This window comes from Lepidochelys olivacea (assembly GCF_965140295.1).
Source record: "Lepidochelys olivacea isolate rLepOli2 genome assembly, chromosome: 3".
Taxonomy (NCBI): Eukaryota; Metazoa; Chordata; order Testudines; family Cheloniidae; genus Lepidochelys; species Lepidochelys olivacea.
Window position 1 is genome coordinate 15,617,604 of NC_140413.1, and position 27,956 is coordinate 15,645,559.

General features: G+C 42.9%; 1 protein-coding gene across 3 annotated transcripts in view; it reads right to left on the reverse strand.

Moving 5' to 3' along the window:
* Positions 1-27,956, reverse strand: part of RCAN2 (regulator of calcineurin 2) — a 164,619-nt gene that overhangs the window by 46,492 nt on the left and 90,171 nt on the right. The gene's annotated exons all lie outside the window — the stretch shown is intronic.

The following is a 27,956-nucleotide window of genomic DNA, read 5'->3' on the forward strand; positions in this document are numbered from 1 at the left end:
CGGAGAGGGGCAGAGCTCTGCTGGCTGCCTGCAGCAGCTCTGATTGGCTGATCTTCCCCAGGAGATGGGCAGGTGGAGAAGGCAGCCAGTCAAAGGCAGTTTTCCCCCAGGCCAGGGCTGAAATTCAAGACAGGGCTGGAACTTCTTGTGGCATCATGACACTAGCCCAAATTACGGGACTCTCAAAGGAATCATGAGATTCGTAACACTTGCAACTGTGAGATCCATACCCTAATTCCCACATTTGTATCTTTCTCCCCCAAAATGGCAGGAAAAGAGTATTGGTATGGTGGGAGTCCCAGATGGCATTGTAACTCAGAGTCTTACAAGTTCTTTTTCTGAGCACGCAAGCTGCGTACAGCACTGGAAAAAATACCGTGTGGTAGTTAGCTTTTTGTGATGCAGTTTATTTGGAGGAATCTGTGATGAACAGCAACAGTTTTGCTCTCTGCCTCCATCTCTCTTAACTAGACTCAATTCTTGGTTCAGTATTGCTTCCTGGGAACTGGTGTTTGGGCTGAGAATCCAAAAAATGGGAGATTGTGTGCTGTTTGTTATCGCCTCTGTTCAAGGACTGGTGTACACAATGTAAACAAACAAGTGATTATGAGAAAATATCCTGTAATAGGGTGCTTGAAGGGCTGAATAGCCTAGTGGTTGGCACACCTGACTTCCAACCCCTTGCTTCCCTGGCCGAGGTGCCTCAGCCCTTAAGGCAATGTGGTAGAGGGATCCGGGCCCTCCCGCTCCATCAGGTCGTAACCCAGAGCCCAGTGTGAAGCAACCACCAAACAAGGACCTCCCAGCAGACAGTCTAAGTTCACTGCCCTGGGCTACTTCCTACTGTTGTCCTTTAAGTCTGGGGCATGCTCCTATAGTCCAAACAGTTCATAGCGGCTTAACTCAAGTAATGCTTCCTTGCGGACTTGGAGCAGTGTCCTGCTGCAGCCTCAGGTTCCTCCAGATGGGGCAGCTGTAAGTTTGGCAGGGTCTAAACCCACAGTATCGCTACAGTTCAGTACCGCAATTCACTCAGCTGAAGGGTGCTCCTTGGTCTCCTCAGCAGCCTCCCTCAGTCAGGGAAACAGTGCTTCTTACACAGTGGCTGTCCCAGCTGTCAGGCTCCTCGTGATGCTCCACTCCGATAGGGAGGCAGCTAGTTCCTGCCTCTTTGCCAGTTAGCCCTGAACTAAGCTAGGTTCTCTCCTTTTCTTCTCCCTCTTCCAGGCCTAGCATTGGCAGGGCTAGTGGATCCCATAGACACTAACTCTTTCCGTGCCAGCGTGAGGTTTGTTGGCTTCATCATATTAATTTCTTCTTCAGTGAGAAACTGCTCTGTGGAGGCCCAGAAAACTACTACTGCTCAGAGGGAGAGTGACAGTTTTAGCAAATTTGTGGCTTTGGGCCACCCATAATTATTTCAATTGGGGGTGCATATTTCATAGGTTTATCAATGTTCCATTGTAATTTGACAACTGTTAAATTATCCGCAAAGTAAAGCACTACACCACCCTGAGATTAGTCCAAACCAACAGTTAACAATGGGAGCCAAACAATAGTGAACAAATAATTGTATGCATAAGTAGCTACCAGCACACAGATAAGGGTGATAGTGGAGGACAATAAGAGCAATATTAGAGAAGGAAGAAAGAAAGGTCTTACAAAGATTATACATTTGTTACCACCATGGCTAGGCATCGTACAATATATAGAAGATAACAGCCCCTGTCCCAAAGAGCACACTACATGCCAAAATACTATTAATTTCTACCCTATTTCTTTCATGGACAGCTTTACTGGTATTTTATTCATTTAGAAGCAGAGCTAAAGCCTATTGAAATCAATGGAATCAATCCACTGACTTCAGTGAGCTTATTATTTGGCATGTTTACGCCCATTACCACCCTTGTTTCACATTGTGACTTATGGAAGAGCTGACGTTTAAAACTTTAATCTATTCCTTTTCCTAGACTTTTGAATACGATCAAAGTGAATGTTCAAAGCATCTATTGTCTGCTTTGATTTTTCATTTTTGTATGTAATTAGTTATTTGGATTTTTAATAACGCATACATAAGGGAATGTTCCGAGCCAAGACGTAAAATTTATGATTATTGTCAGATGATATGTTATCCCCTGAAATATTCTCTCTTACTTTCAGTATAAATTTTTTCCCATGACAACAAGACAGTTCCTAAGAAAAGGTGGATTTTTAATTATCAGTCCAGATAATTTTTAACTATCAGTATAACTGGTTTCAAAAGTTAAGCATATATCAAGAGCTTCAAACAGGGAGATAAGCACTGAGTCGGGATATATTCAAGTAAAGTGTGGAAATGCCTTAAATGACTGCAGCTTCTGAGAATAGCCAAGGTAGACAAAGGTCTAACTGACTATCATTAGCCTTTCTGGTTCTAAGAAGGAAGTCCTCTATCCCAGTGGTTCTCAAACTAGGGCCGTCGCTTGTGCAGGGAAAGCCCCTGGCAGGCCGGACCAGTTTGTTTACCTGCCGCATCTGCAGGTTCGGCCGATCGCAGCTCCCACTGGTTCCAGGCCAATGGGGGCTGCAGGAAAGGAGTCCAGCACATCCCTCGGCCTGCGCTGCTTCCCGCAGCCCCCATTGGCCTGGAGCGGTGAACTGTGGCCAGTGGTAGCCGCAATTGGCTGAACCTGTGGATGCGGCAGGTAAACAAACCGGCTCGGCCCGCCAGGGGCTTTCCTTGAACAAGCAGCGGCCTACGTCTGAGGACCACTGCTGTATCCTATCGTATTTCACAATACACAGAGGGAGAGCCATTACTGACTCCCTCATGAAGCCCTAGGTGTGGTAACAGTATTTTAAACTAGCTTATTAAGATGGTACTTAAGAGATTCACAGGACCTTACTCTCAATTCTTCAAGATGTGAGGTGGGGGTGAGGGGAGGATGGTGGCTGTGAAGTTAAAAGGAAGCATAAAGGAGGTACACAGTCACTCACTCCCCACTGTATTTTCCACTGAATGCATCGGATGAAGTGAGCTGTAGCTCACGAAAGCTTATGCTCAAATAAATTTGTTAGTCTCTAAGGTGCCACAAGTACTCCTTTTCTTTTTGCGAATACAGACTAACACGGCTTCTACTCTGAATCCTGGATAGTGAGTCTATGAACTACAGAGAGAGAGAGATCAGGTCTAAGCATGGGTCTTTGAGAGTTCTGAATTTATGTTTGATCTTTCTCTGTATCAAAAGCTTCCTGCTTAACAGCTACAGTTGTGGAGCGGCTCCACGTCTGCTCCATGCCCACCCTATCCATAGTGAAGGGTAGCATGCTGACTGGTCACTAGAACTCAACTCAAGGGACCTTAGACTGGGTCTCTGCACACAGTATTCCCACTAACTTAAAAGGGGAGTCCTCATATAGTACATTACAGACATATGTCAATATCAGAGTTGAGAGCTGCCGTGAGCGTTGGAATGGAGAAATATGTCCATCAGCATGTTTCCTGCACCAGTGACATATACACTTTAGTCTACAATCACCTTTGTGTGTGAGAAATTCTGGATGTCACATCAAGGGAGGCAGTGGGCATGTCTAAACAGCATTTTGGAGTGAGTATCCAAGCCCAGGTCAACAGATTTGGGATATCAGGGCTCAGACTAGCAATGAGCAAGGCAGGTAGTTGAAAATAATCCTTTATTTTTTTTCATTTTATTTTAATGTTTTATTTCATGACCTAGTACTTAATAGTTTTTTGGGTGCTTCTGGGTATCTTCATGTTGCTTAAGTTAGATTGTAAAGCTCCTCGGGGTCTTTGCATTTTGTGTTTGTACCACACCTATCACAAAGCAGTTCTGGTCCATGACTGGGGCTCCTAGGCACTACGATAATGCATATAAATAATTAATAACGTGTTCGGCATCCATCTCCTTATTCCTTTAGGGTGAAAGCACACATTGTCACGTCACAATCCCATAACCAGCTGTTTTGCTGGAGTAAAGACTCTGTAGACCCTTTGTAAAAGGGAATTTGCAATAGGATATAGGATGGAATCCTTCTCCCCTCCCACCTGGGGGTGGGTGCAGGGCAGCTGCTCCTTGGCAGCTTCTGCAGCCCATGAGCTCTGGCTGTGGCTACTCACATACATGGTTTTGGTTGTGACAAAGCCACATACAAATGAGGTACCAGTGTGAGGTGAGGGTGAAGTGCCCTGGTGAAGCAGCAGAACCCCCAATCGATTTGCACAGGGCAGCTCGCCAAGGAATGATTTCAGGATAGCTCTGAAATCAGCCTGCTGAAAAGAATGCCAGACTGCCTAGGCTCCAGCATGCCTTTGTGTTCAGCTTCCAATATAGCAGGCCAACAAAAGGGCCCAAGATACTATCTGCCCAAGTGCGTAATGAAACTCCTATTTGCGTTTCAGGAGAGGCCGACAAGTGTCAGGGGCAGAGAACGCTGCTGCATTGCCTTCTCTGTTTTTAACCAGCTCACATCACTGTTTACCTCACAAAATGACGCACGTTCCTGCTGCTCAGCTCTGCTCATCTGGAAACTAAAGGCTCCTTCAAGATAAAATAAATTGTTCCTGTGGCAGTGCCAAGGGGGTGATTTAATACAGTTTGGAGAGTTCTCAATTCAATTTCACACCCCTATGATTGTACTAACCCTCCTCCCCAACCTAACAAACCCATTGTGGCTTAGCTTTCTTCTTTACAAGAGTACGAGCTGATACAGTAGAAAAGCAGAAGAACTTTCATGTCTGAAGCATTCCAAGATTCCAGACACTGTACAGAGTACTGGAACCTTCATAACATTATTTCAAGAGTGGCAAACTACCAGGCCAAGCGCATAGTACCTGGAACAGGCTTGTTAGACCTGCTGCTAGCACTAGGAAACATGAAGTGTTCTGTGTATCTGGCGTTCGTGGCTCTCCAGGAAGCTGCATCAGCCTTTCTGCCTGAATACTGTGTTGCATTGCATTCCTTGGTTCTACTATAAGATCCCTTACACTGACCAGGGGAAAGGTGAGTGTGAGTCTGTGGTGGAGCTAATGCACCCTCAGAATTCAAGGTTATTAACCTTGTTTTTTGCCTTGGGGAGTCCTCCATCGGTTACAATTGTGAAGTAATACCTTGAAAAATTAAGCTGAGCATCAAGGCAGGAGAAAAAGTGCTCGAGGGCTGCCCTTGTGGAAGAAGCATCCATTCTGGTGTAAGTCCAAACCATAATGGCTAGATAATGTGTGCAGAAAACGCTGAGTTGCATTTCAACATATCTCCCTATCCTCATCCAACAACATACCTATTAAAGCACTGACTGCGGATCCAGCTCTTCTGCTGGAAGAATGTGAATCCAATTAATAAAGGCTTGTCAAACAACTTGTAACACAAGGAAGTATTGCTCTCCACGTACACATCCTGTTTTGAGATGAGAAATCGAAAGACCGCTATTATCCTAATCAACAAACAGTTAAGAAACAAACAAACTGGCTTCTTAGCCAACAGGATCTCACTTGATCAAAACAGCAATAGTTGGCTTCCTCTGGAATAAGAAGGCTAGGAAAAGTAATAGGTGGAGGAAGATTCCTGAGACAACCTTAGGTAAGAAACCAGAGTTATTGAACACAATCCTATCTATTATGAGAAACCATATAAAAGATCTTCAGATTCATAATGCTAAAGCCTGGGAGAAGAACTAGAACAATAATATTTTGTACTTCTATTGTGCTGTTCATGTCAGCGAGCTTCACAAAACTTAAATTTAGCTTCACAGCTCCCCTGTGAACCAAGTTCAAGGTCTTGGTCCTGATCTTTAAAGCACTCTATCGCTTGGGCCAAGGATAACTAAAAGGTCACCTAAAGCTCTGGGACAACAACCATGATCGACAATTATGCTCCTCTGACAAAATGGAGCTCTCAACAATAAGGATGCGTCTACACTGCAGTTAAACACCTGTGGCTGGCCAGTGACAGCTGACTCGGGCTTTCTGGACTTGGGCTACAGGGCTGTTTAACTGTGGTGTAGATGTTTGGGCCCAGGCTGGAGCCCTAGCTCTGGGTCCTTCCCCCCTTGCAGTGTCCTTATTGATGTCAGTAATTCAGGATCAGGCCCATGCAAATGAAATGATATATACAAGAAGGAAACACGATCAAAAGGAAACTGCAAGCAGAAGAATGTTGTTTTGTGGCTGCACTGCTATTTTATAACCTCACTAGGAGCTGTAATGTTATAAAATCACCATAAATACATGCTATTCATTTTGAAGCTTTGTCACTCCATTTAGACAAGAAAGATAAACTGTGAAAAAACATGGAACAATTTAAAAAGAAAAGCTTGGCTTGCTCATTCCTGATTTACTGTACTACCTGATGTGATCAACATTTGTAGCATTTCAGCCGTTTTTCCCATCACAGTCATGGGGGAAGTTCAACTGTACAACTGCAAATAACTGCACCAGCAGAATTAAAAAAAGATACTGCCTACCTGCCTGAATTTTGAAAGGCCAAACCCAAAACACACTGAAAGTTACCCTCTGCAAAGTCAGACAGTGGACGGAATTGGTCTGCTGTGTTATACTGATAACTATTTACTATTATAGCTCTTTTACTAGCTGAATCCCGCAATACTTTACACACATTAATTAATCCTCACAAATGCTCCACTGAGGTAGGTAGAAGAGAACACCTTACCTGTCATTGTTGTTCTCACAAGACATGCTAGGATGAGAGAGAGAGAGAGACTGCTGAAGTCTAGCCTCAAATACAAAGAGAACTGAGGCCGACGAGAAGCAAGGTTTCAGACTCTTTGGGAGCCACAGTCGGATTAGCGGAGGTACAAATAGTACTGCCCAGGCTAAGAGTGTCACTTTGTTTCCCCCAGCACTTACAATTCAATCACAGCAAAAGAGCTTCTCATAAACAGACATAGAGGACACTGAGGTGACTGTCAGTTCCCTCTTTAAAACTCTCCTTTGTCATGATACCTACAAAAGGCTAGATAATGGTTAGGCACTTGGTGTGCTGTGACCATTATTCTCTCATGGTTTCTTTATGCTCCCCAGACTGTATCCATTTTTTATGTTATCTCCTCTTATGCTTAGATTGCAAGCTCCTCAGGGCAGGGACTGTCTTTTGTTCTGTGTGTGTACAACACTTAACACAATGGGTTCTATAATTGGGGCCCCGAGATGCAATATAAATAAATCATCATAATCAAATAAATACACTAATAATAATAATGTGGAACTCTCCAGAGAAGGTGAGTAGGTGAATGTGATTTATTATAACATACCTACCTAGGAAGGTCAAACATTGCAAGTACATTCTAAACAAAACTGGAAACAGGATAAACTAATTTCACATATCATAGAATATCAGGGTTGGAAGGGACCTCAGGAGGTCATCTAGTCCAACCCCCTGCTCAAAGCAGGACCCATCCCCAATTAAATCATCCCAGCCAGGGCTTTCTCAAGCCTGACCTTAAAAACTTCTAAGGAAGGAGACTCTACCACCTCCCTAGGTAACCCATTCCAGTGTTTCACCACCCTCCTAGTGAAAAAGTTTTTCCTAATATCCAACCTAAACCTCCCCCACTGCTACTTGAGACCATTACTCCTTGTCCTGTCCTCTTCTACCACTGAGAATAGTCTAGAACCATCCTCTCTGGAACCACCTCTCAGGTAGTTGTAAGCAGCTATCAAATCCCCCCTCATTCTTCTTTTCTGCAGACTAAACAATCCCAGTTCCCTCAGCCTCTCCTCATAAGTCGTGTGTTCCAGACCCCTAATCATTTTTGTTGCCCTTCGCTGGACTCTCTCCAATTTATCCACATCCTTCTTGTAGTGTGGGGCGCAAAACTGGACACAGTACTCCAGATGAGGCCTCACCAATGTCGAATAGAGGAGGACGATCACGTCCCTCGATCTGCTCGCTATGCCCCTACTTATACATCCCAAAATGCCATTGGCCTTCTTGGCAACAAGGGCACACTGCTGACTCATATACAGCTTCTCGTCCACTGTCACCCCTAGGTCCTTTTCTGCAGAACTGCTGCCTAGCCATTCGGTCCCTAGTCTGTAGCTGTGCATTGGGTTCTTCCATCCTAAGTGCAGGACCCTGCACTTATCCTTATTGAACCTCATCAGATTTCTTTTGGCCCAATCCTCCAATTTGTCTAGGTCCCTCTGTATCCTATCCCTGCCCTCCAGCGTATCTACCACTCCTCCCAGTTTAGTATCATCCACAAATTTGCTGAGAGTGCAATCCACACCATCCTCCAGATCATTTATGAAGATATTGAACAAAACCGGCCCCAGGACCGACCCTTGGGGCACTCCACTTGACACCGGCTGCCAACTAGACATGGAGCCATTGATCACTACCCGTTGAGCCCGACAATCTAGCCAACTTTCTACCCACCTTATAGTGCATTCATCCAGCCCATACTTTAACTTGCTGACAAGAATACTGTGGGAGACCGTGTCAAAAGCTTTGCTAAAGTCAAGAAACAATACATCCACTGCTTTCCCTTCATCCACAGAACCAGTAATCTCATCATAGAAGGCGATTAGATTAGTCAGGCATGACCTTCCCTTGGTGAATCCATGCTGACTGTTCCTGATCACTTTCCTCTCATGTAAGTGCTTCAGGATTGATTCTTTGAGGACCTGCTCCATGATTTTTCCGGGGACTGAGGTGACTGTCAGTTCCCTCTTTAAAACACATTCAGAAGTGATGTGTCTGACTCAGGGTGTCCTTGGTGGTTCAGACATTTCCTGTAGTTCCCAGGATCCTCCTTCTTCCCTTTTTTAAAGATTGGCACTACATTAGCCTTTTTCCAGTCATCTGGGACTTCCCCCGTTCGCCACGAGTTTTCAAAGATAATGGCCAATGGCTCCGCAATCACAGCCGCCAATTCCTTTAGCACTCTCAGATGCAACTCGTCCAGCTCCATGGACTTGTGCACGTCCAGATTTTCTAAATAGTCCCTAACCACCTCTTTCTCCACAGAGGGCTGGCCATCTATTCCCCACGTTGTGATGCCCAGCGCAGCAGTCTGGGAGCTGACCTTGTTCGTGAAGACAGAGGCAAAAAAAGCATTGAGTACATTAGCTTTTTCCACATCCTCTGTCACTAGGTTGCCTCCCTCATTCATTAAGGGGCCCACACTTTCCTTGGCTTTCTTCTTGTTGCCAACATACCTGAAGAAACCCTTCTTGTTACTCTTGAAATCTCTCGCTAGCTGCAGCTCCAGGTGCGATTTGGCCCTCCTGATTTCATTCCTACATGCCCAAGCAATATTTTTATACTCTTCCCTGGTCATTTGTCCAGCCTTCCACTTCTTGTAAGCTTCTTTTTTATGTTTAAGATCCGCTAGGATTTCACCGTTAAGCCAAACTGGTCGCCTGCCATATTTACTATTCTTTCGACACATCGGGATGGTTAGGCTAAGGCATCCCTGATCAAAACACACATACTGGGAAGGGGCAATGGACGGGTAGAAAAGAATTCCATCCTTTTCAATTGCTCAATAGCTATTGAATAGCTCAATTGCTCTTGCTCTGCTGGTAACTCTTATGAGATACAGAGCTCTTTTTAGGGCCCATTCCTTACATCCTTGGGCCTGTTTCTCCTCTCACATCAATTAGGTGTAGATCCTGGATAACTCCATGCAAATCAATTGGATTATAGCAATGCAACACAACTGCAAGATTAGAATTAGCTCCCTGTGAGGGAGTGTTTATCCCACACTAGCCTAGAAGGGGTTAATGAACCTGAGAAGGGACCAATTAACTGGATAGGCCACAGCTAAGCAGAATTAGGTGGTTTAAGTAATCCCCCAAATGATGGAGCCCAGCTGAGAAGGAATAGGCCCGACTAGGATGAAGCCAGGAAGCTGTCAGCAGAAAGGGGCTGCAGTGAGGGAGCTGCTAGACATTAGAGAGGGAAAGAAGGAAATCTAGGAGTGAGGTTGTAGAGAAAGGCTCGAGGGAATGGCAGCAAGGTTTAGGAGCGTGCAGACCGTGGCTGCTAATCAGAGGGTCCCTCAGCTCTTGGAATCTGGAATAGAGGATGGACTTGGGTTCCCCTGCCAGCCACTAGGGAAGTGGCACCAACTGGGGAGTGAATGGGAAGACTGCTGGAGACAGTTTGTACAGAAACACTTTGATACCCTGGAAGGGGCAAAGCACATAGTGACCTGGCTGGAGGACCAAGCCATGAAGGGAGAGCACCCAGAATCGCAGAGAGTGAGAGAGGCTGCGACATGGTGTGCAACAACCAGCAGAAGGGGGTGTTGGACCTAGAAAGAGCTAATTGCCAGAGCAACCAGGAGGAGGCCCATTAGCGGTGAGTGTACCCTGTGACACTCCCCTATCTTCCTCCTCACCTTGGCAGAATTTACATTCAGACCCTAATCCAACAAAGTATTTAAGTATATGGGAAGTGGTTGAAGATTTGAAGTCAATGGAACTGCTCATGCTTAAAGTTAAGCAGATGCTTAAGTGCTTTGCTGAATGGATGCCATATTAAATTCAATAGAAGTTTTGCCTAAGAAGGGATTTAATAAGGATATTGGGATCCAACCATTTGTGAGAGCTACACCCATGACAACGTAACTTATACTTCTGTAATTTGATAGCGTTTTAGAGGACAATTACACATGATGCGTTCAGCAAGCACAATTTTCCATTGTTTTATTAAATGTTTTAAGCTTTTTCTAGACTACACTTTTTTTCTACATTAAAAAAGAGTGCTACAAATGGGAAAAATGGAATATGGAAAAGGAGAGCAAAGTTCAAGGAACAGCTTGAAAGTGGGTGTGAAATATAGCTAAAGAGACGAAGACTGGAAGTGATACATGAAGCGAAATAACAGACTCCCTTATACTGAAGTCCCCCGTAGACCTACTGACTGCCCGTTATTGATATGCCAGTGTAAAGTGATGTATGTTACATGTCAAGAAGCTAGCTAGAAGATGCAAGGCAGATGTAAGTTAAAGTTTGGGGTGGCCTAGTTTAACTTACATATTACTGAACCCTCTTGTTGGTTGCTTTTGTTGCTGTACTTCTCTCTTCCGCTCTCTGTGTGTGTGAATTACACTAACACAGACTCCTTTATAGGGTTTGTTTAGAACAAGAAAAGAAGTGGAGATTAAGGTGGGATTAATTTACCTCAACCTCTTTCCCTATCAAAACAAACCAGTACTCAGTGGGTCACATTCAGAAGTGATGTGTCTGACTCAAGGTGTCCTTGGTGCCAACTGGCAGAGGGCACAGGGGGTGCACAGAGTTACACAGGGATCTCCTGGGTCAGATATTTGCCTAATAGTTCACCAAAGGGCAGTGTGTGAGGTCTCTATTGAGAGCCAGTAGCCCACTGGTCATCATAATCATTGTGAAATGTCTTTATGGAGAATATTTAAGGAGCTCTGTATCTATACTGAAAATTATGCTTTTGAGGTCTTGGAGTTAAGGTAGGTCACTAGGAGGTGACACACCTCATGCCTGAGGGGAACATCTCTGAGGTAACAGACCACCTATTTCCCTGTCAGGCCTTTACGTATTGTCTGCCTCACACTGCAGGCCTGTTTACATACTGAGCCGGGGCGAATGGAGAGATTGTGAAATCAACAAGAGGAAGAAACATACAGCAGTGGGTGTCCAGTTTATGAATAAAGGCAAAGGACTGGTCTAGCATAGCAAAGAGACACACTGAATCTTTCACCTAGGAGGCAAACTGACAGTGTGCCTGTCTCATGAAAGAAGGGTCATGGCCTGCCTGGCTGTAAAGCGCTGCAAGGATTTTGGATGTGCAATACTTTATTAGACACAAGAGTATCTCATTAATTAAGTCTACACTGTGTGTTATGATTTTATATGTAACCATTTATTGCCAGTACTCCTACTTGAATCTCTGTGTGTTTTTAAATAAACTTCTACTTGATTTCACTACCAACAAATCTAAGTGCCGTGAGGTAAGCGGAGCAGTGAGCTGAGATGGAACTGGTAAGCTAGGCGTCTTGCTTCTTTGGAAGTGGTGGATCAGTGAATACTGCAAATGTCCACTGGAGCTGGGTTACATACTTCAGGGGATACTTGGAGGGCTAGGTGGTTGCTGCGTGCCCGACTGCTAACCTGCAGAGTGAGAGCAGGGCCTGTGTAGGCCAAGAGGGGAGGGCTTGTGTTGCCAGTGGCCAATGGAATTAGCGAGCTGACCTCCAGCAGGCACAGACAAGGCTTCCTCATGTTAAGGGCAGGTGATAGTGAGATGCCTCGCAACCTAGGATGCCCCTGGGAAGCATTAGAACACATAAGGCAGCTAAGTGTATACAAGTGACACACTGATAGCGTGGGTATGACTGTAAATGAGAAAGTAAGTATACTGATGTGCAGCAGGAGCCTAAATTGGAATAACATATAAACTGAGGGAGCTGGAAGAAGGCGGAAGTTACACCAAACTTGAGACTCTGTCTAGACTTATTTAGAGTCATCTCTGAATCTGGTTCAGGTTCTTTTTTGCCACCATTTTATTTATGCTCCTGAATAGAGGGCTAAATAAAGAGCAGAGGGTTGAATCCTGCACTTCTATGGGAGTTTAACCTGACTTATTCAATGAGTAAAGACTGCAAGCTCTGTCCCAAAACTGCTACTGCCATGCACCTTTGTGAAGCTTTGCATCAATTTCAGACACTGAAGAGTGACACCAGTTTTGCACTGCTCTAGAAATACGTGGACTATGAATTCATTGGTCCCTTTTTCTCTCTCCAATTTCTTACCTCAGTCTGTACTGCAGGTAATCAGCTGACACTTCTAGCAGGTGTGGGGGGGGGCAAGATGTTTCTGAAAAGTAAACAGATTTGCAATACTAAAGTGCATTCTACACAAGTTCCCTTTCCGACACTGAAGCCTTTGACCCATTCCTAGTGGAAACACAGAAAGAAAAACTAGGAGAAAATTAAATTAATTGTTCCAGTGTGGTCTGGTCAAAACTGCAGCCAGAAAAATAAAATGTTAGGTGAGTTATTCATTGCCTATTCTCTGCTCTGCTCCATTGATGGACTGTCACAAGGGTGCGAAAACAGGTTATTCACTAGTCAAAACTGTTCTTGATATGAGCAGTAGAACCTGCCATCACAAGAGAGGGAGTCAAGATGACTCTGCTCCATGATGGGAAGAAAGGTTGCATACATTAGAATCATAGAATCATAGAATATCAGGGTTGGAAGGGACCTCAGGAGGTCATCTAGTCCAACCCCCTGCTCAAAGCAGGACCAATCCCCAATTAAATCATCCCCAATTAAATCATTATGGTCCAAATTCCACCATTAGATATGTGGGTGCTGAAATGTATGTGCATGTGCTTCCAAAGGCTGGATCTGGGCCTTCAATATATGAATCTTACTTTGCTTTTCAGAACAATCTTGTCTCCATTCATAAAGAGTGTCAAAAGGTAACCTATGGTCAAAGGCTGTTACTAAAAAGGTACAAAATGAAGGATGGAGTCCCCAATGACCCTTTGATTGCTAAATAAAGATCCACACACAACTGTACTTCTTCTATTTTGGTATGAATCAACATAAAAAGGAGAAGGATTGGATATTTATATTGGTAACAAGAACATCTAGAGTTATAGTAAAATTCTTAAAAACCCAGGAATTCTAGAAAAGTTACAAACACTCGTGCTTCAGTGCATAAGCCAACATCTAACCACCAGAGGTTAAGACGAAACTTTTCCTGGGGCCAGGTTACCCCATAATTGCCTATAAAAGGCAATTCTGGCACCTTCCTCTCAACAGGACATTGAACTAGATGGACCATGGGTCTGATCCAATTTGGCAATTCCAAAATTTCTAGATTAGATAGATAGGGGAGGGGGAGAAATCCCCAAACTTTTCTTCTTCTTCAATTTGGCAAGCAGTGGTACATCTCTGAAGAAAGCTATAGTTCATAAACAACACATGTGCCATTTCTAAGACAAATGGCTAATTTCCATTTGGCAAAGATTTTGTTTTTGAAACACAAGAATGGGAAAGAACAATAATTCTGTTTTATAGCTAAAAACCTTACCGTTTTTCTCAACATCTTTTTCATTTACTAATGCGGGGAAAAAGTATCAATCATTAGCAAATCACAATTAAAATTATGTTATTGGATTGGACCTATTTAGTACAATGCACCCTTAGTAGAGCTTGCATCTAATGCTACTAGAGAAATCACTGATAGGGAGGCAGGGATGTCTCATTGTTGGAGAAGGGATTGGGTGACCACAACATTGGGCTTTGTTCCTGTGCATGAATTACTCACTGTGTGACCTTTCATGTCACTTACGGCCACATTTACAAAGATACGTAGGCATCCAAAGATGCAGATAGGCTCCTAACTCACTTAGGCACCTTTGTAAATCCCACCAGACACCTCACTACCACTGAAAGTCAGTGTTGCCTAATGGTAAAAGCTAGGTGCTTAATCCGCATAGATACTTTTTGTAAATGCCAGTAGGTGCCTATTTGCATCTTTAGGTAGCTATGCACCTTTGTAAACACATCTCTTAAAAGTCCAGTTCTGCAACATTTTACTCCGTGTGAATAATCCCACTGAAATCAATGGCACTACTCATGTGAGTACAATTTTGCAGGACTAGAGTGATATGAAAGTGAATGGAACCACTTCCTTTTACTTCAATGGGCTTTGGATCAGACCATGCTAAGGATTATTCATGAAATTAAGGGTTTGCGGAAACAGGCCATTTGCTCCCTGTGCTTCAGCTTTTTCCCATCTGTAAAACAGGGATAATACCTAGCTACTCATCTGGAATTACCGCTTGTAAAGTTCTTTGCTCTTTCACAGAAACTGTAATTACAGTGTCAGGTAGCAGGAATAACAACTAAATTATCTTGGTCTTTTTGGTTATAATGTAATTTTAAACAATTAAATGCCCATTGCTAAATGTTGATAGTCAGCTCATATAACATTTTATAATCTGAACAGTGGTATTAACATTAATGTCATCCATGCCATGGATTGTTTTATTAAAATGTATTATTTATATTATGATAGTATGTAAGAACCCCAATCAAGGATCAGTATCAAAGCACTGTATAAACAAACAAGTACCAAAAAGGATATCTCTGCCCCAGGTTACTCACAATCTACAAGTCACACAGGACATAAGAGGTGGACAAAAACAGACAAATAGGGTGAAATGGGGTGGGAGGATGGGGCAACGGTAAAACTAACATTTTAGCAGAAAAACAGAAGACAGGTGCCATTTTAGTATTCAATAATGATTTGTAAAAGATATAGTAACCTATGGTCTGTCAAGCCAAAAATAACAATTTGGGCAGATTGTAGATTTTTGGATGCAACTTGTTTAGCGTAGCCAGAAGAGGAAACTGATATATACAACTACATCATAACTAGGTATGATAGATTCCAGCGAAAAGTAAGCCAGACCACCATATGCTATGCTTCTTACAGACAAGGAAGACCTCATTCTTGAGCTCAAGATAAAATATCTGTAGTTCCTAGGATTTCAAAGCAACAGATGAGTACCAGTCTGTAACCATTAGTAGCTACATACTGTATACGTGCATGTACAATCTGCGTGTACGTGCATGTGTAAATAAAATACAAACACACACCCCTACCTCTTTAGATTCTCCATGCCTATACCAGTCAACGCTCTTCCCGTTCCCAGAGTAAATACTCTTAGTCTTTCGAAAGCTTCTCTGTATTAAATCCTCCTATCTGTGATAATCATTTGTGCCCTTCTACTCTGCCTTTGAAACTGAATGAACCATGAACCAAAAGTGCACACACCATTTAAGTAGAGAATGTATTGTGAATGTCCATAATGGCATTACAATATTTTCCATATTATTCCCGATCCTATGCCTAATGCAGCCAAGCCTCTTATTTGTTTTTATAACTGATGCTGCACATTGAGCAGAAATCTTCATTCAAGTGTGCTCAGTGACGCCACAATCTTTCTCCTGAGAAACACAAGTAATTTGGGAACTAGCAGACTATGTGCATGTAGCTTAAATCATTGCCGTTGATGAAATGTATTAGTCTAGTTATTTATTGCTAATGCAAGAGAGATTGCTTAATGCACCTGAACTTTTAATTCTTTAATATGCAGGTTAAGAAAACATGTTCTCTCTCTAGAGTTGTATAAAGAGATCAGTAACTTTTTTCTGTCTCACTACTATGAATAGCAGATATAATGCTGTTGTGGATAACCACCATTTGGCTTGATTTCCAGTGCTCATTATTAGTAGGTCTAGTCCACTGATTCTCAGACTATGATTCATGACCAGTGGTGGTCTGCAGAAAACTGACTGGTCACATTATCCTGGCTTTCCTCCTTGTTTTCAGTTCTTAAATTGCTTTAAAAAGACAACTAAAATACACTAAATATTTGTCTGATTTCACTTTTCCAAGGAAGTAAGTGTTGTTGTTGTCACAGAGTTGCTATGTGATACCATATGAGAAGGGAAGTGGCCCTTGCAGTGGCGGATAGGAGGAGGTAGGTCCAGGCAAGTCACTCTTTTAAGATGGAGTCTATACTATGAAAAAGTTAGTGGTTTCCTTGTTAGTGGTTAAAAACTAAGATGAGGTATCAGATCTGGATTTTATTCCCAATACAGCCAAACACTTGACTGTGCTACTTTGGAAAAATCACTAAGGTCCACATTTTCAGAAGTGCCTCTTTTGGTATTCAATTTGAGATATCTCACACTTGCTTTTCAGAGATGTTGAACGTTCAGAAATTCGTTGTCTTCACCTGGGAATTGCAGGTGCTCAGCAGTTCTAAAATCAAGTTGGTCACCCAAATCAGTCGCCACTTTGAAAAACAGGGCCTAAACTTTTCTGTGCCACAATTTCCACATCAATAAAAGGGGGATAATATTGACTTATGTCATGCGAGTTGTGAAATTTTATCAAGTATTATTATTATCAATTATTATTATCAATTATTTGCACTTGCATAGCACACCTTAGAGGAACTCTGCACACTAAACAAATATTAACTGAACTGGCCTCACAGCATCCAGGTTTGGTAGGAAAACATTATCCGCTCCATTTAGAAGTAAGTGTACTGACATAGCTAGATTAAGTTATTATTAGTGTGAAAGTAATGCCCCCAAATGTCGTAAACAATGTTCATACATCTGGGAAGTTCCTGCCCTTAAGAGTTCACAATCTAGAATATTTTAATATGGCTAAGTGTATACACCTAGGAAGAATGTAGGCCATACTTACAGGATGGGGATCTCTATCCTGGAAAGCAGTGACTCCGACAAAGGTTTGGTGGTCAGGATGGAAAATCAGCTGAATATGAGCTCCTAGTGCGACGCTGTGGCCAAACGAGGTCTGGCAGGATAATTGTGCACCCACATTGAAAAAAAAATTGTGGAAGAGCTTTGGTATGAAGCTACACTTAATCCTGCAGTCACATAGAGACTCCAAGTCAATTAGAGAGCTGTGGAGTCATGTCTCCCCCTAACCCTTTAGTGCAGTGGGATTCTGAAAATCGCTTGTTTTGACCGCTCTCAACTAAACACACTATGAATCCTCTGCTACTTCAAGCATTTTTCAGGGTGATGTGATGCTCATTGCAGATTGCAATGTCTCTTGAGATGCTGCTATTTGAGCAAAACAGCTGACTCCTTGTCTCATGGAAGGACCTTGCGGGGTACAGAAGACAGTGTGCAGCTGAAATAGCAGACATTCAGCTGAACATACTGCAATTGTGCCTGCTAAGAGGACTGGAGTCCAGAGTGGCAGAGTTACAGAGTTTCATTGTTCCTTCTGCCACTATGTAACTGTTCCAAAGCTAAGGATGTTTTGAAAAGTTACAGAGTTTTTTGGAAAACTTAAAAAAAGAAACTGAAATTGAAAGTGAGAAAAAATACACAAACTTGGACTCCTAGACTTTAAGACCAGAAGGGACCATCATGATGAGGGTTAAGATTTTGTCATAAATAAAAATTCATGGAAGCCCGAGACCCGTCCATGACTTTTACTAAAAATACCCTGTGGGGGGATGAACAGTCAGAGTCCTGCTGGGGGCTGACCTCTGGCAGCTGATCCCACCCCGCCCCACCCCTGCTCCTGTGGTAGGGCCTGACAGCCACTGCTCAAGCCCCAGAGGCTGACGCAGCCCCAGGGCTGCTGTTCCGGCGGTGGGGGCTAACTACTGGCCTGCTGCTCTGCTCCAGTCCCACTGCTGTTCCTGGGGCTTATAGCTGCTCCAGCCCTGCCACTGTGTCTGGCTGAAGCTGAAGAAGGCATGGAGGTCCCGGAAAGTCACAGAATCTGTGACCTCCATGACAGAATTGTATCCTTAATCATTATCATCTAGTCTGACCTCCTGCACATTGCAGGCCACAGAACCTCACCCACCCACTCCTGTAATAGACCCGTAACTTCTGGCTGAGTTACTGAAGTCCTCAAATCACAATTTAAAGACTTCAAGTTACATCATTCATTGTATTGTCTTCTATAGCAAAACAAAATAATAAAATAAAATAAACAAAAATTTGGGGGGAGTTTTTATGAAAGATTTCAGTGCTGGAATGAGGCAATTTTTCATAGAATAAAATTTCAAACAAAAAATGTCCACCTCCTTTCAGCTATAGATTGACTTCTCTTGTACCCAACAAAGTTGCAAGCAATGTAACTGAAATCTATTGGGTTATACCAGCATAAAGCTGGAGTAGCAGTGGTGACTCAGGTCCTGCATCATATCTATAGTCCCCCGAAATGGAGCCAGTGCCATAGTCATGAAAAGTTAGAGTAGTAAAAGGGGGGGAAAGGTGAAAAAAGGGAAGGGGCCTGAACATTCAAGAATCTGAAAATTTTAATTTTTTTAAAGTTCTGTTCCAGACCCTGCAAAATGGAAATGTCAAAATTTCAATTCTGATTGCAAAATCTTTTCCCCGTTTTTTGACCAGCACTAGCTAAAAGAGCTGGCACCCAGGGGGTGGTTTCAATAGAGTTACAATAACAGGAACAATGCAGTAGTGAAACATGCCCACTGAGTATTCAAATGCAGTATAGAGCTCCTTAATTGGCAGATGAGAGTATTTATAGCCCTGATTACTCTAGCCACCTAGTTCAGCTAAAAAGAGTGGAGACAAAAATAGCCCAGTCTGAATTAACCATAAGAGTAGGCAAGTGTGATAATAGCCCAACGAGAAACTAAGTACTTTGACTATGTAGATAAGGTAAAACCAGAAGTGGCTAAGACAGAGACAATTAATGAAGTGCCCATTCTTCCCCAAAAGGGAGATTAATAATTTGGGAGATAAATGGGGTATTATTGGTTCTTCAGCCATACCTACTCCAAACTTGCTACACCCCTCATACATCTGATTTGGGGGAGAGAAAAATGGAGAAGTTAGGTGGAATGAGACTTATGACAGAACATTTGGTGGCTTGAAGGATAAGCTCTACACTGATTCCTACAAAGAGGACATAGCACATCAATGTTTCCTCTGAACTACGTGACTGTATTCCAAGGCCTCCATTTTTGACCTCTGAAGTATCACAGCTCTATCATATGAAATGCATTGATGCAATAACATGCCAACTGGACTCATTGGCACTTCAGCTTTGTGGTGTGATTCTGTGCTAATACCATTTACCTTAAGCTCCAGGGCCTCAACATGTTCACATCAAAGAGCTGCTTTGTAACAGCCTGAGAACTACAGTTTCAAGGGACAGTTCTGCCCTGATATCCAGGACCTTGGGAGTTTCCTGCACTGAAGTGTCTCTCTGCTGGTAGAGTTGCAAGGCCACACTTATTTCAAAAGCTGGGCTAGGCAGTGCTTCTTTGAAGCACTCCAAGCCCAGAATGGTTTTGACTCACAAAATTCTCATGAAAACTCATTAAGTTCTGAGACACTCTTCTCTCTCTTACAGAGCTTGGGATAATGTCTCCAGGATAATGAGATGGAAACAAGGAAAGATTTTCTTGTGGTTAAGACAGTAGACTGGGATGCAGAAGATCTGGTGTCTAATGACTCTTCCACAGACTGTTCTGTGGCCTGGAGCAAGACAATCAATTTCTCCATGCTTCAGTACCCAACTGTACAATAAGACTAATGATATCTCCCTACCTCACAGAGAAGTTGTGAATATAAATCCATAAATATTTGGAAAGTGCTTAGCTACTACAGAGAAGGGGACATATATCTACATAGATAGAATTATCTTCAGCAAACCAGAATCATCACCACAAACTGCTGCAGCTGAAAAACCTTCCGTGCTTCCAAGAGTCACCAACACCTCAAAGACAATGCAGATATGCAGTTAAATGCACCAGAATGACACTGGTGCTATGAGAAGTTGCTCTGTGGCCCAAGGAAACCCAGGGGAGCAGGGTCAGAGGACACAGAAATGCTGACCAAACTCAATCTGAAGTCTGAAGGAGCAGCAGCAGCTGGAAATCACCCTCACAGCTGCATTATTAATGCAAGGGAGCAGGGAAGGGAAGACAAGTTCATTAGCTGAGCCAGAGGAAAAAATGTGGAATATAGAATCTTTTGTAGGGCAACTGGTCTCAGAAGGCAGCTGAGCTGCCTGTGCATCAAAGGGCCAAAGGGGGAGTCCATGGTGTCTCATATCAGGGAGCTGAGACCCAAGAGTGGGAATCCGGACAGTATTACATTTTTACAGAGGAATTAGAACGGACACCCTATAAAAGTCTCAAAAGTCTCCCTTTGGAAAATTCCATTCGCTGAAGCGTTGTTTTGACAAACATGTCAACCAAATGAGTGAGGGCAATTTTGAGTAACAGCCCAAGCACATAGTCATGACAATGGGTTTTTTTTTTTGTTGAGGGAAAACGCACACTGCCTAGCAGCTGGGCACAGAGAGAATGACTGAACGCTTAAACAGGGTTGGTTCTTGGAGCTCCATGACCTGTGTGCTGGGCAACTGAGTTAGAAGCTGTGCTATGATTTTACTATCTAACTATATCTCTGTTCTTATGTATGAATACTGCAAACAGACAAGGATAAAAGTACTCCATGTCTATGTCCACCTATTTCTGTCCCAAAAAGAAAACATTCATTGCTTGGTGTGATGTTGCACTCCATATGTTTTATGGAAATATGCTTATGAGTGTGAATATGATGTAACTGGAATATGCTTTATGCAAAATGTCTCTTGTAAGGTATCATAACAAAGGTTATAACCTACTGAATATATTCCTCCTATTTGTATGCATGTATCATTCTTGTATCTGAAGCTAGAAATATGAAGTATAACTCTGAGTTTCTATTGTAATTATGCAGTGTGGGCCATTAATGGTGGTTTAGAATCTTGATGGCTTCCATTGACTAGGACAATTGGTTGTAAATGGTTTATTTACCTGCACGACTTCCTGTGTACGTGTGGGCTAACTCAGGAAGAATGGAGACTAGGGGTCTTACAGTGACATGTGACCATGTCACATAATAATGAAATCCATCTTAAATCTGGTACTTTTCCATTTAGGAGGAAGGGTGGGGACCGAGACAGACAAAAGATTCCTGCCTTGTGCCAAAGCTATAAAAGGGGGGGAGCAGGACAAAAGGGGTCAGTCATGAGAAAACCCCTGCTTACCACCTGAGATGTCTGCTGGAACTAACAAGCACTGTACCAGGGGAAAGGATTGGGCCCAGACTAGGAAGGACTCTAGTCTGTGAAAGAAGCTTACTGGAACATCTCCAAGGGTGAGATATTACCTGTAATCAGTTTTGTAATGTATTAGGCTTAGACTTGTGTGTTTTTGCTTATTTTGCTTGGTGATTTACTTTGTTCTGTAACTTAAATCCTACTTTTTATACTTAAAATCACTTTTGTTTATTAATAAACCCAGAGTAAGTGATTAATACCTGGGGGAACAAACAGCTTTGCGTATCTCTCTATCAGTGATATAGAGGGCAAACAATTTATAAATTTACCCTGTATAAGCTTTATTTAGAGTAAAATGGATTTATTTGGGGTTTGGATCCCATTGGAAACTGGGTTTCTGGATGCTGGAGACAGGTAACCTGCTGAGCCATTTTTAGTTAAAGTCTGCAGCTTTGGGGGCATGGCCCAGACTCTGGGTCTGTGTTGCAGCAAGGTCGCCTGTCTGGCTCAACAAGGCAGGGTTCTGGAGTCCCAAGGTGGCAGGGAAAATGGGCTCAGAGATAATTTCAGCACATCAGGTGGCAGTTCCAAGGGGGTCTCTGTGACTGAACCCTTCACACTGTATTTTCTAGCAACACATTCTAGCATCCTATTGATCTTCTTTACTCTGACTATAAATTGCCCATTGTCTAATTACCACTCTTAAAAGAGAATACTCCTGTGTGACCTTTAATGGAAAGGCGGATTGGGGGAGAATATAAAACTCTAGGTCTTGTTCTTAACTTCACATTTGTTCCATAGTTTCTATAACACAGCTGAGAAACACTAATAGAATGGCTTAACAGTGCTAAGCATAATGCACCTGATGTTCACCTGCAGCTCTCATTGACTTCAACTACTACAGTGAATGCTCATTTCCTCCAAGCCAGGCACAGTGTAAACACATGCAAGTGATTCTGTATGTCTTAAAACCTACTGAAAGTAAACTTAGAGAGAGTCTTGTTACATCATTATTCCAAATAACTTAACATTGTGACTGAACCCATTCCTTCTTTGGAGGCTCTTTACCATGGAGTTCTGCAGCCTTCACCACAATGGTCATCTGGGGAAGGACAGTGCTGGAAAGGGAAACATGCAGCATCCAAACAAGCTACATCACAGGTGCCTCTCAGTGCTTCATTCTGCGCTAGCAACAGGCACCCCAACCCATACGGTCACGTCACTGGCTAAGAGTCTGGCTTACCACAGGAACTGAAGTAACAGAGCCCGAAACACTGGTAGTAGCCCTGCTGTTCCTGTGGCTCCAGAGAAACATGCACAAAGTTCTGGGCTATCAGTCGCTTTTCATTTACACGATCTTTCCCACACGCAGAAAGCAGCTGATTATTTAGAGGTTGAGCATCCGTGTTGATTTTGTGCCTCTTTATGTTTATGACCTATAATCAGCAGGCAACTGGGATTTTATACTGAGAACCAGAGCCCAGATGACCCAGCCTAGAAACATATGTAAAATATTTACCTTTACAACTCTCTTATTTTAAATTGAACTCTAGCATCTTGCTTGTATGTTCAAATGTAATCTTCTCCACATCCTCTCTCCCCAAAACCAAAGTGATCCTGCTTTTCAAACATGAACTGATACTGACACAGATTGCTTTCCAGGTCAAAAGAGAGAGGCCTCCCCCCACACCTTTGTTATTTATTCTACTTAATCAAGTACTACATAAGAATAGATAACACGCATGTACACGTTTCCTCAAGCTGAGCTATTACACTTGTGTTCAATTCAGAGATGGTTTCAATGTAGTAATTATATTTCTGCTTGATTTCTAACAATTCTGCCAATGAGAAAACAGCTATCAGACATAAAAGCACTCTAAAGAGAAATTATAAAACATTACCTCAATTCTCATGTTATTTGGTATTTTTCTTAAAACGCCATCTCCTGGAGACCTGAAATTATGTGAACATCTCAGATATGCTTACAAAAACACAGTCCCCACGATTGTGGAGCAAAATCTGAAAACATGAACTCTAAAGGCTCAAGAACCAGAAGACAAATAAAGACTCAAAATGTATTATTATATAATAATCTCACGATTTTTAAGACCACCTCATAGTGTTTGAGAGCCTGACTCATGATTTTTTCAGTGCATGGGGTTGACAATATGAAAATGAGCAGTAATACTCTGCCCTTCTAGAATGCCTTTCCCTTGGCTATCTCAAAGCTCTTTAAAAACATTAAATCTCCCAGCATCTCTATGACTTAGCCAGTTTCATGACTGGAAAAAGTGAGAAACAGAGAAATGAAGTGACCTGCTCAAGGCTGCCAAACAGATCAGTCTCAGAGGAGAACTGTTATTACTGTCCTTGCACTCCCTGAATGTCCCAAGTCTAGAAGTGGTGTCAGACTGCTAGACTTTCCAAAGGGAGAGCAGCAAGGGAAGGGCAGAACTATGGCCAGAACCCCTCCATGCTTACATCCAATAATGAGCTGGGATAGGAATATGCACACTGTACCCTGTCTAAATGCAGATAGCACACCTGGCTCCAATGTGCATTAGCCCAAAGTCCCCAGAGCCAGTCAGACTAGTCCCTCTTTGCTTCCTGTAAGTGCACACTATGGGTTAAATACAAAACAATGGCCGTTCTGCATATACAGCAAAGCTTTCTCCTATCATTGAGATACCTTCCATATTTCACACTGTACCATAGCTGTGGTGCACACAGTAGGTTCATAATCCTTTATATTAATCCATTAATATTTATTATTATTTGGATTGTGTGGTGCCTAGAGACTTCAACCAGGGATCGGGCCCCATTATGCAAGGTGCTGTACATAGATGGAATGAAGAGATTCCCAGCCCAGAAGAGGTCAGTCTAAGAATCTCTCAATTTTAACTTTAAAAAAAATCCTTCATTTTTATACTACTCTCTCTTTTCCTTGTTCACTGATTTCTGAAATCTCTCTTCCAAAAATAAACAAGATTTTCATTAATAAATGTATTTCTTGCTTTTGTAAAAATGTCTCTACAATAAAATGACAACCTGAAGGCATTAAAATAAAGTAGAATTCTCATTATATAACTGACCTATGTAACTTCATGAGTAGAAATGCATTTGACGTTTCCATCACTAGTATTTGTATTTACCTATTTTATCTGTCTAAAAAACAATCTTGGGTGTTTCTCTTTGATATCTAAGCACCATTAATTTTGCATCAGGAAAATGGTAACATCTGCATTAGCCTAATCTGCTCTCTGAAATGTCATATTTATTATTCAGAGGGCCAATTTATACGAAACAAAGGGGACAGGTGATTTAAACCTATGATTGGACAGCTTAGTCTATTCACCATGGCTCTCTGGGCCTCAATTCAACTCTATAACTGTGGGTTTAATTAAATGAGATGGGCTAAGTTGACACCACCCAATGTCCATTGAATGTAACAGGAGTCTTATTGCTAAAACTTTCCTCGCGGCTGTGGAAGATTGACTCCTAAATGACTGCTCGCCCATATTGCAAAACCTAATGAACTACCACATACCTTATAAGAAAAGTGTCATCCACTATATGTTCAAGTTATTATTGAGATAACATGCCTTTTCGGAGAGAGATAGCTCCCTACAGTCCAGGTTTCAAGTAAACAGCAATATGTAACTCCCAAGGAGATTATATAGATTCCTGGGACTCTGTCTGCTAGCAACTCAGGGAGAGGCACGCTGCCCCGGTAGGGAGGGAGAGCCAGCAGAGTCCGCTCAGCAACCAGTAGGGAGGGAGAGGCCCTCCCAGGGAGAAGCCATTTGGTAGTCAGGCTGGAGCCAGCCAGGAAAAGGGCAGGACTGGCTGTGTGGGGAAGCTGGTGAGTCCTAGGCCAGCATGTAGGGTTCCTCCTGAGAACAGGCCTCTAGGGACCTGACAGCGGATCCCTCAGCTGGGTTTTTTCCTTCCCCACTGATGATTCCCAATTTGTAGCATTTGCTGGGAAACTTCCCAGCCAGGTTGAGTTCACCCTCCAGCTCCCTAGGTGAGACCAGTCACCACATGGTCAGCTCTGCTCCGTCTGCTAGTCCAGGGAAGCTGCCTGCTGAGTGTGTGACTGGAGGCTGGGCTAGGAGGCTACCGTTTGGATGTTAGTGTAGTTGTGTAACCTACACCTTGAGCCCTGCACCCCTTTGTGGTGAGGGGAAATCCTGGGACCGACGCAGCCGGATTCCTGCCTGAGGAGGACCCCTGCCAGCAGAGAGCAGCCCCTCTGCAGTGTCTGAGTCCAGAGTCATCTTCGAACCTGAGGATCATTCATGGAGTTTGTGAATGCACCATCGTTTAGTTTGTTAGTCAGGGAATTTGTTCTGGGGACCCCCTACTCCCTGAACTGTGTCCTCAAGCCAGGGATTAAGGGTTTGAGGATTTTATAACCTGCTGCATATTACACCTGTGGATGGATTTACCACCTTCTCCCACTTGTGAGTCCTTTGGGCTGTACTGAACCCAGTCAGCCACGCTGCTAAACCACTGCAGAGAAGAATTTTGTGGTCATAGGTCATCAAGGGCCCAGCAAAGTATGCATACCAACAGGACACTAATTTTACATTTGCTACATCAAGTCACAGGTATTTGCAGTGTGGGCACCGGTGACCCTAAAAATAGTGTTTTACCCTGTTATGTTGTATTTGTCTCCTGTTTAATATAATTATTGTGTTGAATATATTTTATGTGTTTGTGTTATTTCTTGGAAGTCTCCAACTATCTGGCAAGTAAGTGGGGATTACTCTGTGGTTAGAATTTTCCGCCCAAGCTGCCCTGGTGACCCTGCCAGGAAGGAGCAAGGGGGGTGGAGGCACCGCCAAATAATTTCATAGGAATAAAATAAAGAAGATACACCCTGCTGAGTGAGTGGCGGGATCCAAAAGAACCCAGACCTGTCCATCAAAACCTGTAAGCGGATTGGCATTAAAGGAGGTAACCAGGTGGAGAGGGGGCACTACAAATACAATAGCAGGCAATCTTGCAGTGCAATAGCTTAAACCACAGGAACACAGAATTTCAGTTTCCCCCTTTGCAAGTCAACTTTAAGGCATTAATGGCATTGGAAAAAAGGTATTGTGCCAGTGTTTGCTTCCCCACCCCCGAATCACGCTACCCATGTGCCCCAAAAATGATTTTTAACCACAGAAATACTGCAATGTCAAGTCCTATCTATCTATCTGTCAAGTTTTATGCTGATGCCCATCACCATAGTGTCTTAGATCCTTCCATGTAAAAATCAAAGGCAATACCGGAGACCCTAGCAGAACTCAGAGACCAGTCTCCCCTGTTTTTGCTGGAAGTTTCCTTGGAGGACCAAACAGCAGCAGCAGTAGCTTTCTCCACCTTTTAAGTGTCAGGAATGTTAATTTTTTAACGAAGAGTCTTTTCTCCCTGCATTTTGTTCAGATGTTTGAGTCAAAGAAGTTTTCAACAAAAGCAAAGAAAAAACCGTGCATCTAAACAGTCTGATACATAATCCCTTCCCCTCTCAATTGCTGAATTGTGGATCCATGTGCCAATTCCTTCAACATATCCTTAACCAGTTTGCTCTCTTTCACCCCACATTCCTCAACCATTCTTCCTGCATGATACTACTCATGCTGAGTCTAATCCAACTGCTACTGAAGTCAATAGTAGTCTTTCTGTTGACTTTTATAAGAGCTGGATTGGGTGCTGTCATTATTGTAGTACAAACAGGCTCTAAAAATAGCACCATAATTTTATTGCATAATCTGTATTCAGCATAAAATTCTATAAGGTGTTAAAAGGCACAGTTCACTCTCTTGTGAGTCCCTGTGAATACTTCTTAAAATTCCAAACTTCAGATCTATGATGTTTTTAGATGAACAAGCATAAGCACAATCAAACATGTCCGTATGCACTGCACCACTTCAACTACAGGAAACATGTCAGCGCTGGCATGAGTGTTGTCAAGCACTCCGAAATACGCATCAGCAACTGGACTTTCTGAATCTGTTCGCTAACTGTAGCAAAGCCATTGCATTTTAAAAAAAAAAAAAAAAAAAGAGGACAGCCTCTTGAATTAAACAGCCTCATGCTGGTAACACATGAGGAGCTGTGCAAAGTGCTCATAGTACCACCTGACCGCACAGTAACAGAGCAATACAATGTTAAATAAAGAGTACAGTCTGCTGGAAAATGACGACTGGCCAAATTCTCAATCCTTTACTCACACTGGTGTGCAGTTACTCACACAAGTATGTCCCATTTACTTCTGTGGGACTACTCATGTGGGTAATTAGAAGAATGGGTTCAAATTCTTGCCCTAAATTAGCACACACCCTCCCTTTGTCCTCCTTCACCT